The 13,164-nt window shown below is 48.3% G+C and overlaps 1 protein-coding gene and 1 long non-coding RNA gene across 24 annotated transcripts in view; one reads left to right on the top strand and one right to left on the bottom strand.

Moving 5' to 3' along the window:
- The window catches only part of SNX3 (sorting nexin 3), a 1,122,685-nt gene that overhangs the window by 463,124 nt on the left and 646,397 nt on the right, over positions 1-13,164 (bottom strand). The window lies entirely within an intron of this gene.
- LOC126953644 (uncharacterized) lies at positions 5,783-7,834 on the top strand. Its single transcript, XR_007725284.1, has 2 exons — positions 5,783-6,086; positions 6,143-7,834. It is a non-coding gene; the product is annotated as an uncharacterized LOC126953644 (long non-coding RNA).

Below are 13,164 nucleotides of genomic sequence, written 5' to 3'. Positions count from 1 at the left end.
CATTAATGAACCTCATCAGTATAATTAGATTGCAAAGTAATTAAAAAACGAAAGGTAACCAACTTGTAAGGTTTTTCTGTTCTTATTTTCCTTGATGTTCTTCAGGACCTGTTGAGAGCAGCCGTGCTCATGGTCAGCTTCTTCCATGCTATGTCCCGTAGAATCACTGTCATGAACGCCAAGAACTCAGATGGCAAGAGAGGGTGGGAAGACTTGCTTCTGGTCCTGACTCTGCCACTGAAAGCTGTGTGTCCTTGAGTGAGTCGTTTCCCTCTCCCTGGTTCACTTCACGAAGATTCCATACTTTTTAAGGGGTCGTGATGCGTGAGCCCAGAAAGGGAGCACACACTTTATGAACTACACAGCAAGAAACAGAACCACAGACACTGTTTTGAGACAGTAAGTTGGTAAATGTGAATATACTCATTTTCCAGAAGGGAAACTCAGATCCAAAGTGGACTCAAAGGTTCATTGTTACTCGCTGCAACCTGCCGTTCTGCCTGCCCCAGGCCTCCAAAGCTGACACTTAAATGGCCACGGAACCCTGGTGGGAGAGTTAGGGTAGAGGATGCATCTGATAGGCTAGGGAAAGAAATGGAGAAAGGGGAAAGGATGGAAGAGAGGAAGGGGAAGATGGAGGAGGAGTAGGGAGGACGGGTGTGGCAGGGGAGTAGAGAGAGAACAGCATTTCAGAGGAGGTGGTGCACCCTACACACATGTTCGCACTAGAACCTGCTGGTGTTACACTGAGCCTCTCCAGTTTCTGTCCTAAAGAAGTGAAATGATCCAGGGGCCTGTGGTGGCCCAGCTGGAAGGTCTTTCTGATGAAGACAGGCGGCCAGGGTGATTTGCTGCTAGTTCGAAGGGGGCAGAAAGTGGTGACAGCCCGGAATCCACCTGTGTGATGCAGGGAAACTGTCCCGGGGTGTGTGTGTGTGTGTGTGTGTGTGTGTGTGTGTGTGTGTGTGTGTGTGTGAGAGGAGGCCTCTGATGTTGCCATCTCTTCATCAGTGCAGATGGCATTTCCACAGCAAACCCCTCCTGCCCAGCGGTGTGTGTGTGTGTGTGTGTGTGTGTGTGTGTGTGTGTGTGTGTGTGTGTAGAGGAGGCCTCTGATGTTGCCATCTCTTCATCAGTGCAGATGGCATTTCCACAGCAAACCCCTCCTGCCCAGCGCACTGTTGTGGCCCTCCCAGGTGTGTGGAGAAGCGTTTAATTAAAAAGAACCTACCAGGGTGGTCTGAAGCTTTAATTGCTATGCTTGTGCCTCCCTGAGTGTAAAGGTTCAGGCCACCCCTCCTCAGCTTGGCCATGCCCAGGGCTTGCTCCACCTCTGGAGGAGTAAAAACATCGCTGAGTGGTGGAGCCACCACTTGGCCTGATTTAGTACAATGAGGTTCTTTTGGATAGAAGCCAGTAATGTTAACTGCAGAACTCAAAGCAATTGAAGTTTTTTGTATAGTATAAATGCACAGTGAAAAAACAATCTTTTGAGAAGGCATGTGGATTGTGGCTTGTAGCCTCCCTGATCTGGTAAGAAGCATATGGACTTTAGACATACACTAAGACATAGTTACAGGGTTTTAGCTCCCTGAGTTTCAGGGTCCTTGATGTTTCATAGAGGATAATGATAATATCTCCCTTGAGGATTAGCGTTAACGCATGCGAAACCCCTATCTGTTTATTCACCCTGTAATTCAACATGTATTTATTGAGGGTCTACTATGTGCCAACACTGTGCTAGAGTTAATGGTTAAACTCAAGCTTTAGAAAAAGACAAGGAAGGTGGATAGGCTTCTTTCTGGCTTTGCCTGTGCAGCCACAGGTAAGTTACCTAACCCCTTGAGTTTTTGTTTTCTTATCTGCAAAAGAGGAATAATAATAACCCTACCTTGTTGTGTTATTTTGAGGATTAAGTGAGATGATGCATGGACAGCCCTTGAAGCAGAATCTGGCACACAGCAAGTGCTTGATAAACTTAGCTGTATTTATTAGTACACTGAAATTGCTCAATAAATTATAGACCATAGATTTTGTAATTAGATTTCCAAAATGTAGCCACTATGCCCTATCCGAAGCCAAAGAAAAGCAGATTTTTCTAAATGTGGTCTTTAGATCATGTGTATCAGGAAAGCCTGAGGGAGCTTGTTAAAAATTCAGATTCTTAAAAAAAAAAAAAAAATTCAGATTCTTTGGGCCCATCCTAGAAGTACTGAATCAGAATCTGATGGGGCCTAAAATTCTGCCTTTTCAAACACTGTCTCCCATGATTCTGAAGTACACTCAAGTTCTGGAATCCCTGAGAGTCAAAGGTAAAAATGCCCATCCATTTGAGAAGATCCCCTGTGTAGGCAGAATAATGCCCTCACCCTGCAAGGATGGCCATATCCTAACCCCAGAGCCCGTGAATGTGTTGGGTTGCATAGCAAGGAGTTAAAATTGCTAATCAACAGACGCTTGTTAAAAATAAGGAGATTATCTAGGTGAGTCCAGTGTAATCACAAAGGTCCTTAAATGGGGAAGAGGGAGGCAGAAGAGTCAGAACCAGAGAGATGGCATGGTCACAGAAGCTCAAACAGCCACTGCCAGCCTTGAAGATGGAGGGAGTGCCACAAGTCACGGAAGGAGGGCAGCCTCTAGAAGAGGGAAAGTGCAAGGAAACGGCCGCTCACCTAGAGGATCACACGGAGCATGCCTCGGGAGTATCTGTGGCACAGACACTAGTAGATACTTCCAGGGCATGCTCCCGTGTGATCCTCTAGGTGAGCCTCCAGAAGGAACACAGCCCACCAACATCAGATACCTGATTTTAGCCCAGCAAGACCCATTCTGGGCTTCTGACCTCTAGAGTTTTAAGATTATAAATGTGTGCTGGTTTTAAGCCTCTAAGCTTGTGGTGATGTGTTACAGCTTTTCTTTTTTTTTTTTTTTTTTTTTTTTTGAGACGGAGTCTCGCTCTTGCCCCCCAGGCTGGAGTGCAATGGCGCAATCTCGGCTCACTGCAACCTCCACCTCCCAGCTTCAAGCGATTCTCCTGCCTCAGTCTCCCGAGTAGCTGGGACTATAGGTGCCTGCCACCACGCCTGCCTAATTTTTGTATTTTTAGGAGAGACGGGGTTTCACCATGTTGGCCAGGCTGGTCTCGAACTCCTGACCTCAGGTGATCTGCCCGCCTTGGCCTCCCAAAGTGCTGGGATTACAGGTGTGAGCCACTGTGCCCGGCCTACTCTGTCCTTTCAAACCAGGTTGGATTCATGCACTGGATGTGGAAGACACCGTGAGATCCAGGCCTGGGCTTGGGTGGGAGCCTTGGCTGAGGGGCACTCTCAGAATTGGGGGAGGGTTGGGGCAGGTGCACAGCTCATGGGTAGTCCTCACAGCTTTGCTGACCCCCCTCTGCCATTTGTTCCTTGTTCATTTACACTCCGGTGCTTAGACAGCTGTTGAGCAAAACTCATGTGTCAGGGGGCTCAGAGTGTCTGTAAATTGTAAACAGTCTCAGGCCCAAAGGATCTCTGTCATCTCTATCATGGTCTCACCTCAACCAAGAGGGCCTGGAACACCTGAAGATGGCCTGATTGCTCTTCCCAGAATCCTGAGGAAAAGGAAAGAACCATACCAAAAGCCTCCTAACCGGAGTGGGGCTCTCCCTCCCTCACCCCTGGATTCCCTTGAGATGGGAACAGGAAGGGCAGCTCTCACACCCACACTCTCCCAAGGGTGGGCATTGCTGGGGCTCCTGGGCCCCTTCCTTCCTTGTCTCCTCAGTGCTCCTCCAGCTCTGGGCCAGCCTGCAGCCCTTCCTCCTCCTCCTCTCCTCTCTGCCCCCTTCCACTCCCTGCCCTGCCATCCTCACCTCCCCCAGTCCCCAGCCAACTGAGACCTGTCAAGTGACAGGCACTGGGCTGATGGCCTTATATTCATCATCTCTTTATTCTGATTTTATTATGAAAGATTTCAAACATATAGGAAAGTTGAAAGAATGACTAGTCATACACCCATCACCTAGATTCAACAACTCTTTTTTTTTTTTTTTTTTTTTTTTTGAGACAGAGTCTTCCTCTGTGTGCTTAGGCTGGAGTGCAGTGTTGTGATCTTAGCTCACTGCAACCTCCGCCCCCCGGGCTCAAGTGATTCTCCTGCCTCAGCCTCCCAAGTAGCTGGGATTACAGGCACCTGCCACCGCGCCTGGCTAATTTTTGTATTTTTAGTAGAGACGGGGTTTCACCATCTTGGCCAGGCTGATCTTGAACTCCTGACCTTGTGATCCACCTGCGTCAGCCTCCCAAAGTGCTAAGATTACAGGCATGAGCCACCGCACCTGGCCAGATTCAACAGCTCTTAACATGTTACCATATTTACTTTATAGATTGATGTATATATGTATATGTACATATGTTTTTGTTTTGCTGAATCTTTAGAAAGTTCAGCCATTGTAACAAGTCCCCTCCCAAGACCTCAGCATGCATCTCTCAAGCCCCATGGGATCCCTGCAAAATAAGTATAGATATTAGTCCAATTTTACACGTTAAAAATTTGAATGTGGCCGGGCGCGGTGGCTCAAGCCTGTAATCCCAGCACTTTGGGAGGCCGAGACGGGTGGATCACGAGGTCAGGAGATCGAGACCATCCTGGCTAACACGGTGAAACCCCGTCTCTACTAAAAAAATACAAAAAACTAGCCAGGCGAGGTGGCGGGCGCCTGTAGTCCCAGCTACTTGGGAGGCTGAGGCAGGAGAATGGCGTGAACCCGGGAGGCAGAGCTTGCAGTGAGCTAAGATCTGGCCACTGCACTCCAGCCTGGGCGACAGAGCGAGACTCTCTCTCAAAAAAAAAAAAAAAAAAAAAATTTGAATGTAAGAATTTGAGGGTAAATATTTGAGATTCTAAGAAATGACATTACTCGCCCAGCATCACACAAGTGGTAAGTGATGGAACTGAGATTTGAACCCAGCTTGGTATCCTGCCTTCTCTAAAGTGGGTCCTAGAGCTCAGAATTAGGGGTGTCCCAGAGTGGCATTGCTTCTAGCTTGGGATTTTGTTGTTGTTGTTGTTTGAGAAAACTGAAAGCATTTCAGAGAAACAAAATTTCCTTTCAGCAATATCCCCTGTGGCCAAAGCTACCACTTCCCAAGAAGCTGGGTAAATTCCAAGATTACAGGTTTGTGGAGAAAGATGTTTGGGGTGCAGGCCCAGAGGAGCAGATGGTTAAAGCTGCTAAGCCTATTGCTGCTAGAATGCAGGCAACCCCTCAGAGCCCCCAGCATGTACCTGAATGTCTCCCACCTGGGATCACTATGAAGCGTGAGAGTCTAAGGGGCCCATGGAGAAACACCAAGGAATAAAAGAAGCCTGCTCATGAAGCATAAATCCCAAAATGATGAAGAAAGGCCTCATGGTGGGCCTCAAAATGTGGGCCATTAACCACCTGCATCAAAATAACCTGGAGAACTTGTTTAAAATGCAGACTCCTGGATTTACCCCAGATCCAGTGAACCAGATCACTGGGGCATGGGGCCCTGAACTCTTAACACCTTCCCCAGGTAATGGTTGCCAACTCTAGGTAGAGGACTAGTAGCCAAATTCCTATACTAATACACATGACACAACACGACACGACTGTGCACTGTACTACACACTGCATTACTGTATATACTACACTGCACGTAACACCGTACATGACACCACAACTCACTGCTCCATGGTGTCATGCTGTCCTCTACCATACCATGCGCTGCCACTGGACTCACCGCTCCACAGTGTCATGCTGTCCTCTACCACACCACGCACTGCCACTGAACTCACCGCTCCACATGTCATGCTGTCCTCTACCACACCACGCGCTGCCACTGGACTCACCGCTCCATGTGTCACGCAGTCCTCTACCACACCACGCGCTGCCACTGGACTCACCGCTCCACAGTGTCATGCTGTCCTCTACCACACCACGCGATGCCACTGGACTCACCGCTCCACAGTGTCATGCTGTCCTCTACCACACCACGTGATGCCACTGGACTCACCGCTCCACGTGTCACGCAGTCCTCTACCACACCATGTGCTGCCACTGGACTCACCGCTCCACAGTGTCATGCTGTCCTCTACCACACCACGTGATGCCACTGGACTCACCGCTCCACAGTGTCATGCTGTCCTCTACCACACCACGTGATGCCACTGGACTCACCGCTCCACGTGTCACGCAGTCCTCTACCACACCATGTGCTGCCACTGGACTCACTGCTCCACAGTGTCATGCAGTCCTCTACCACACCACGCGATGCCACTGGACTCACTGCTCCACATGTCACGCAGTCCTCTACCACACCACGCGATGCCACTGGACTTCCTGCTCAACTGATCTACTTTCTCATTGATTCATTTTTTAAATTTTTCTAAAAGTAGTTTATTTTAAAATTTTTTATAAAGTGTTTTAATTTACATACAGTAAACTTCACTCCTTTTGGTATCCAGTTCCATGAGTTTTAACAAATGCACAGAGTTGTGTAACTGCCACCACAGCCAAGATACAGAACAGTTCCATCCCATCTTCCAGATTCCTTTGTGCTCCCCTGTTCTGGTCACTCCCTTCCTGCACACTTACCGCTGGTAACCACTGATCTGTTCTCCATCCCTGGAGTTCTGAGGCTTCCAGAATGTTGTATAAATGGAATCACACAGTTCATAGCCTTTTGAATCTGACTCCTTTCACTTAGCATGAGGCATTCGAGATTCATCCATGTTACTGCAAGTAGGAGTATTTAATTCCTTTTTATAGTTGATATTCTATTGTATAAATGTACCTTGGTGGTTTATCCATTCCCCAACCGAGGGACATTTGTGTTGTTTCTGGGTTTCGGTGATAAACTCAATGATCCAAATGTTATGAACTGATTCCTTTCTATGGCAGAGGAAGAATCTCATATATTGGCCTTGTGATAAAAGGAGTAGGTGGCGTGTCAAAGAAAATGGCCCACACATGGTTCCTGCCATGGGCCACCTGTTTAACAGTCCATGGTCAGCCATGGAGGACCCATATTTGTCATTATGACAAACTTGCTGGTCTTCCAAAAATCATAAAAACAACCAGGTCTTCACAATGCTTCAGCGCCTGTCTTTTACAAATAAAACAAAGGGCTCTTGGAACATCAGGCCCCAAACTCACTGGGAAGCCATCTGAGTGAGCACCTCAGTCTTCCATTGTGGTGTCCCCCATGCCTTCCATTGTGACGTCCCCCAAAGGGGAGTCATCCAGTGGCATCATTCTTCTTCACAGCTCTCTTCAGCTTACAATGTTTTTGCCTGACTCAATCTATTTGATCTTCCAACAAGCCCAAGAAGGAAGAAAGGCAGATATTTTTATTTTTACTTGCACCATTTTGAAATCAGGTTGCCAAAGCTCAAAAGCTCAAGGCAGCTGGTACTTATTCAAAGTCAACAAGCCCCTTTGGCTGGGAAGACCCCCTGACTCTTCCCATTCTCAACCCAGTGTTTTCTGGTTTTAAAGATGTAAAACCTCTGGCCGGGCACAGTGGCTCATGCCTGTAATCCCAGCACTTTGCGAGGCCAAGGTGGGTGGATCACCTGAGGTCAAGAGTTTGAGACCAACCTGGCCAACATGGTGAAACCCCATCTCTACTAAAAATACAAAAATCAACTGGACATGGTGGCAGGCACCTGTAATCCTAGCTACTCGGGAGGCTGAAGCAGGAGAATCACTTGAACCGAGGAGGCGGAGGTTGCAGTGAGCTGAGATCATGCCTCTGCACTCTAGCTTGGAAGACAGAGCAAGACTCTGCCTCAAAAAAAAAAAAAAAAAGAAAAAGATGTAAAACTGCTGCAGATGGACGATGCAAGGGTAGTGGTCAGCTCTTTAACCTGCACATTTTAGAATCCAGTTTTGCTCAAAGTAAGTAATAAGGTGGGCGAAAAAGAGAACAGAGCTGAGTTTAAACCACACATCTGCTTGCCGGCGACACAGCCTCCATGCTCTCATTTATAGGATAAGCGAAGGAATTCCTACCTTCTAGTGTTGTTGCAAACATGAGAGGCTGCAGAAGAGTTCATAATGCAAGTGGGTAAAGCATAAGAGGCACTCCATAAATGGCAGCAATTATTATTAATTTGGTTTATTAAGAGAAACCATAGCATATACACACCATTAACTATCTGTGGTAGGTGCTCTCTGCCTCTCAGCACTGCTCAGGATTTCTGAGGCCAAATTTTTTTTTGGCAGCAGTAAGGGAAACCAAGGAGTTAACAAGGAGGCCTGGAGGCTGGCATGGCTGGGACTGTTAGTTCCTAATGAGGGGCCAGCCCAGGAAGGAGGCCTAGCAGCTGTGAGGAGGGGTCCTGAGGGTGTCTCCCCTGGAGGAGACTTGGGCTGGAAACTTTGTTTTTCTTATTTCTGAACTCAGTTTTACACTCCTGAGGGGAGTTCCTAGTGTCTGAACTTGGTCTTTGAGCCCTGGCGCTGGTGGTTCCTTGAGGAAATGCCTCGCGGCTTCTTGTGGGGCAGTGTTGTTATTGATGTTGGGCCAAGGTGGTTAGAAAATGGGATCCTCCAAATGGGGGCCTTGTGGTTTGGCCACACGGAGATGTCTCCACAAGCACAGCCGGGGTGGGGACAGCTGCCCACAGGGTAGGGCTTGAGGGTAACGTGGTGCTTCTCCTCAGCCGCCCCATCCTCTCCCGTCCTTGGCATTATTCTTACGTGTCGCCTGTATGCTGGCTTCAGACTCTGCTGAGAGAAACAGGCTGTGTTAGGACCAGCTGGGCCCTGAGCAGGCTCCTGAGAGCCAAAAAGCCAGGAGACCAGGGTGCCAAGGGCGCCCTGGAGAGTGAGAGGTGTTCTCTGACAGCACCCAGCGGGTAGAGATGCCAGACCGAGAATAGGGAGAGGGAGAGGCAGCTCCACCTGGAGCAGGCCCCAGTAACCTCTGCCCCCTCTAGAGGCAGAGCCTTCCGTGACCCTCGGGCAGCCCTGTCCCCCTCAGCCCTGGGTGGTCTCCCCTTCAATGTGGTTGGCTGTGCCCACATCGTGCCTACCAGACAGCTGTGGCAGGTGCTTTAAATATGTCAATGGAGTGGTTGAAGAAATCTGAAGAAAAGAGGGAAGTCTGGTGGTATCTCCAAGACGACTTGGAGGGGCTTTCGGAAAGGATCTGCCCACTCTCCAGCTTTGCCATGAAGGATAGGCTCTCCCAGGGGTGTGGCCGGTAACCGCCCTCACTCCTGGCCTTTGAGTTGCATTTCCAGTGAGTTTCTCCTTCCTTTGTATTCCAACTCTTCACAGAAGCAGTGAGTGCTGGTTTAGTTTTAGGTACACATAACATTTGTCTTCATTGCCCCCACAGATGCGAGGGGCCTCATCCCTGTTCCGTGTCCCCTCTGGACACAGAGGAGTAGGCTCATGTGTGCAGAAGGCAGCCTGGGGAAGCCCGTTCACGGAGCTCACTTTGCTTGTTCTTTATCGCGGCTTCACGCCCTCCCATTCGATGCTGCAGGTATAAAGCAAATTCGGTGCCGGCTGTTACAAAGGGGAGGCTGCAAAGAAACAAAAGCATTTCAGCCAAATGCATGCCCAGGATATGCTGGGGAGTGGGGAAGGGAGGGGAAAACATAGAGCCCCTGTCCCAAGGATACAGCTTACGCCCCCTGGTCTAATGTGGGAGGGGGACGGTCATGACAATAGTGTGAGAAGAGCTAGGGCAGGGTTAGTGACTGACAAGTGACCCAACGGGCAAAGCCGATGGCCCCCTCCACGTTCCACCCCCTGGGCATGCGCACCCTCTCCCCGTCTTGCCACTTGATTTGTTGTGTCCTTGCCTGTCACCTTCGGCAGGCTGACTTCTCTCCTTCCGCACAGGGAGGTGGGCAGGAGGATGCCCAGGAGCCCATGTGACATCCAGCTGAGCCAGTGAGCCATTCGGTGGGTTCGCAGCAGTTTTGATGATCCCCTGTCCATTTGTCAATGCTTTTCCTCATCCTCCTTTCCCCAGAGGTTGCTGGTGCATGGAACTGTGATGTGTATTCTATTATCTTCCCAGGAAATTACCTCAGCATTGGCCAGAGCTTAGCATTCTTAGCCACACAGGGCTCTGGAGGTATTTTTGGCGAAACTCGGAACTCCTGAGTGTCCATGCACTCTGGAGTCGGGCTAGGATGCAAAGTAGGGATAAAGTAGACGTGGCGGGTGTGGCATGTCCCATCGACCCAGGCTTGGCCTTGTGTCCCCTTCTCCCTGAAGCGTGTTCCTCCCACTTGCTTCCTGGCTCCTTGGCCTCCCGCTGTCGTCACTCTGAATCCTTTCTTCTCCCCCCGACCGAGCAGGCAGAGGGAGACAACTCTCGTTACAGCTCAGACCAGAGAGAGGAATCCTAGGCCCTTGCTATTTTCAGAGCTAAAATTAAAGCCCATGGTTTGCTTCCTCAGCACTTAATTAGACTCCAGCGCCTCACAGGGCAGCCTCCTTTCCGCCCACCAGTGAAGGCCTGACCAGTGGGTTTGGAAGCTGACGCCATGTTCCAGGCAGGAGGGCTGGGGCCTGGAGTATTTTTACACATTGGAGGCTGTGGAGAGCAAAATGCTTGGCACTGAGCCAGTTACACCAAGTCAGTTGGGAGAGGGAGGGAGCAGGAAAGCTGTTATGTCGCCCTTCCTTCTTTGAACTGCACCGTAAATCTGCTAGACAGGAAATGGGATTGGGAGGGTAGAGGAGGGAGCTGTACAGTGAGGTTGGACTGGGGCCTGGGATACCACCATCCTTGCAGCCTGGCTCAGGTGAGGCCCTGCCCTGAAGGTGGGGTGAGGGGGGCCTCACCTGGGGCTGGGGGTGAGGCACATTGGGTGGGTGTTCAAAGTTGTCTGGGTCAGGTGGGGTATGGGCTGACTGTATCTGCCCTCGTGTTATTTCTGGGCCCCCTTCAGATCCTCCAACTAAAACCACTATCAGTGGAACAGTTTTTCGGGCTGGAAGGGACTTCAGAGACCCTGTAATTAGGGTTTTGAGGACAAGAGAGGGAAAATAAATTACCCAAAGCCACATACCTTATGAGAACTGGAAGTGGGGATGAGATTTTTGACCTAGGACACGATGGCTCTGCACTAGGTCTCTCCCCTTCTTGTTGCTGTCTTTTGACTTTCTTGGGGGCACAAACTTTTCGTTCCAGAGTGAAGGTAAGATATAAAATGCAGATGTATGTAAGTAAAATGACATACAGTCAATTCGCACTAAGAGCTAAATAATTGATATTTAGCACTGTTACTGAGTAGAGATCTTGATGAGCAGAAGGCCCCTGTGCTCCGTGGAGGAACCCTTCTGACCATAAGGGTGGTGAGGCATCATTGACTTCATAATCAACCTAAGGCCATCTGGCCTCGGGGTTTCTGGAGGGGGCAGGTGGGGGAGGTTGAGACCTGTGATGTACCTGAAACAGAACCTGCTCCCTCCCAGGGAACAGTGAAAGCAGGACACCTGACTAATGACATCTCATATTCATCGATTTATAGCATTTCTCCAGAAAGGTCTAGATACCAGCCTTAGGGGAGCCTCCTTATTGTTGGATTAAACTTATGCCTATCCATGCATCTATAAGCCAAGGAACCTCTCCTGTTTTTTATCCCTCCTTTTCCCTCCAATAACACTCCTGAGGCTGCCTCTCAAATGTGGGAACCAATAGGTGAGAACCATGTAAGATCTTCACATATACTCCTGAACCCTGAATTAAGTTAAATAGTAGCCATAGCCTGTGTTTATTTTGCTTTTATATTTTTTAAGCACTTTACTAGCATCATCTCATGTCATCTTGAAAACTATTATTATCATCATCCCCATTTCACAATGAGGAGACTGAAGCTCAGAAAGGTTAAATGATTTGCCTAAGGTCACCCAGGTATCAGGGCCAAGATTTGAACCAAAGTAGACTTATTCTAGAGACTATGCTTCACATACCTCATACTGCTTCCACTGGCAGAAATGAAGTTTTGGAGAGTATAGAGGGAACTATAGAATTTTGTCCAGTAGCAAGAATGAGGAACACACTGTTTATTGTCTGGGCTAGAGGAGTCAGTGTGAAGAGTGTCAGGCCTTGGAGAGTGTTTGGCTGAGAGCTGAAGTTGGGGTGGGATTTCCATGTTCCATGGCTGGTGTTTGGCATATATTTCTGCTTTTCTGGGCAAATAGCCTAAATCTCCTCTTTACTTCTCTTGGATAGGGTCTTAGGCCAAACATGCCATATCACCCCCATTCCATTCTTGTCTCAAATCTGTCACTTAGCTCATTTCAGTGGCTTAAACCTGCAATTATTTGATGTCTACTGAATGCAAATAAGGCTGATTCTTGACCCCCAGGAACAGTTGACACAAGCTCTTTGTTGTTGTTGTTGGTGTTGATTTCAAATCCTCCTCCTCTTCACCCTCCTGTTATTTCTCTGTTATTTACTTTAGACATTTCATCACCACCACTAGGAAGCACACAGTGGAAGGAAACCATGTTTATTGTTAGCCTTATGCTGGTAACTAACTAATTTTGCTAGTAGTGTCACTGGAAAAAGACTAGTGGGGAAGTAGTTTGAGGCTTGGAGATTTTTTGCCTCTGCATTCCCTGTAATCTGAGATCCCAGATAATGTCTAAGGAGCTAGAGAAAAGGGAAACAGAGAGGTGAATGGTTTGACAACTGCAACTACTTTCCCATGAGGCATTTTCTGATTTTGAAGCACTAAGAGTTGCTGAGTAGCTGAGCAGAACTCTTGTCAGCCTTACAGGCCTGAGGGGACAAAAGTTAGAATTCAAGAATTGTCGAGGGGAAGGGGTCCTAATAAACATCCCAGTCTTTCAGATGGGAGCCTTGAAAGGCTATACACTGGTAATAAAGCTAGTCTGGTGATAGACTAGCACTAACAAAGACTGAAACCCAGATCTGAATCATTTTGATTTCAGATTAAAGAGATATTCTCCTAGCAAACTGCCTGCTAGAAACAAAAGTAAATTTACTCTAGAGGAAGATATCAGCTAAAACCTTAAATTATCACTACAGTTTTTCATGCATAGTTTCTGGCATGAACTTTTCAAAAACTACCAGGCATACCAGGAGATAGGACCAAATGACTGAATATCAAGAGAAAAAAAAAGTTATGATTTTAAAAGATATGTAGAATCTGCCT

This window comes from Macaca thibetana, chromosome 4, assembly GCF_024542745.1.
Source record: "Macaca thibetana thibetana isolate TM-01 chromosome 4, ASM2454274v1, whole genome shotgun sequence".
NCBI lineage: Eukaryota > Metazoa > Chordata > Mammalia > Primates > Cercopithecidae > Macaca > Macaca thibetana.
This window is presented reverse-complemented; position numbering and strand designations above follow the sequence as displayed.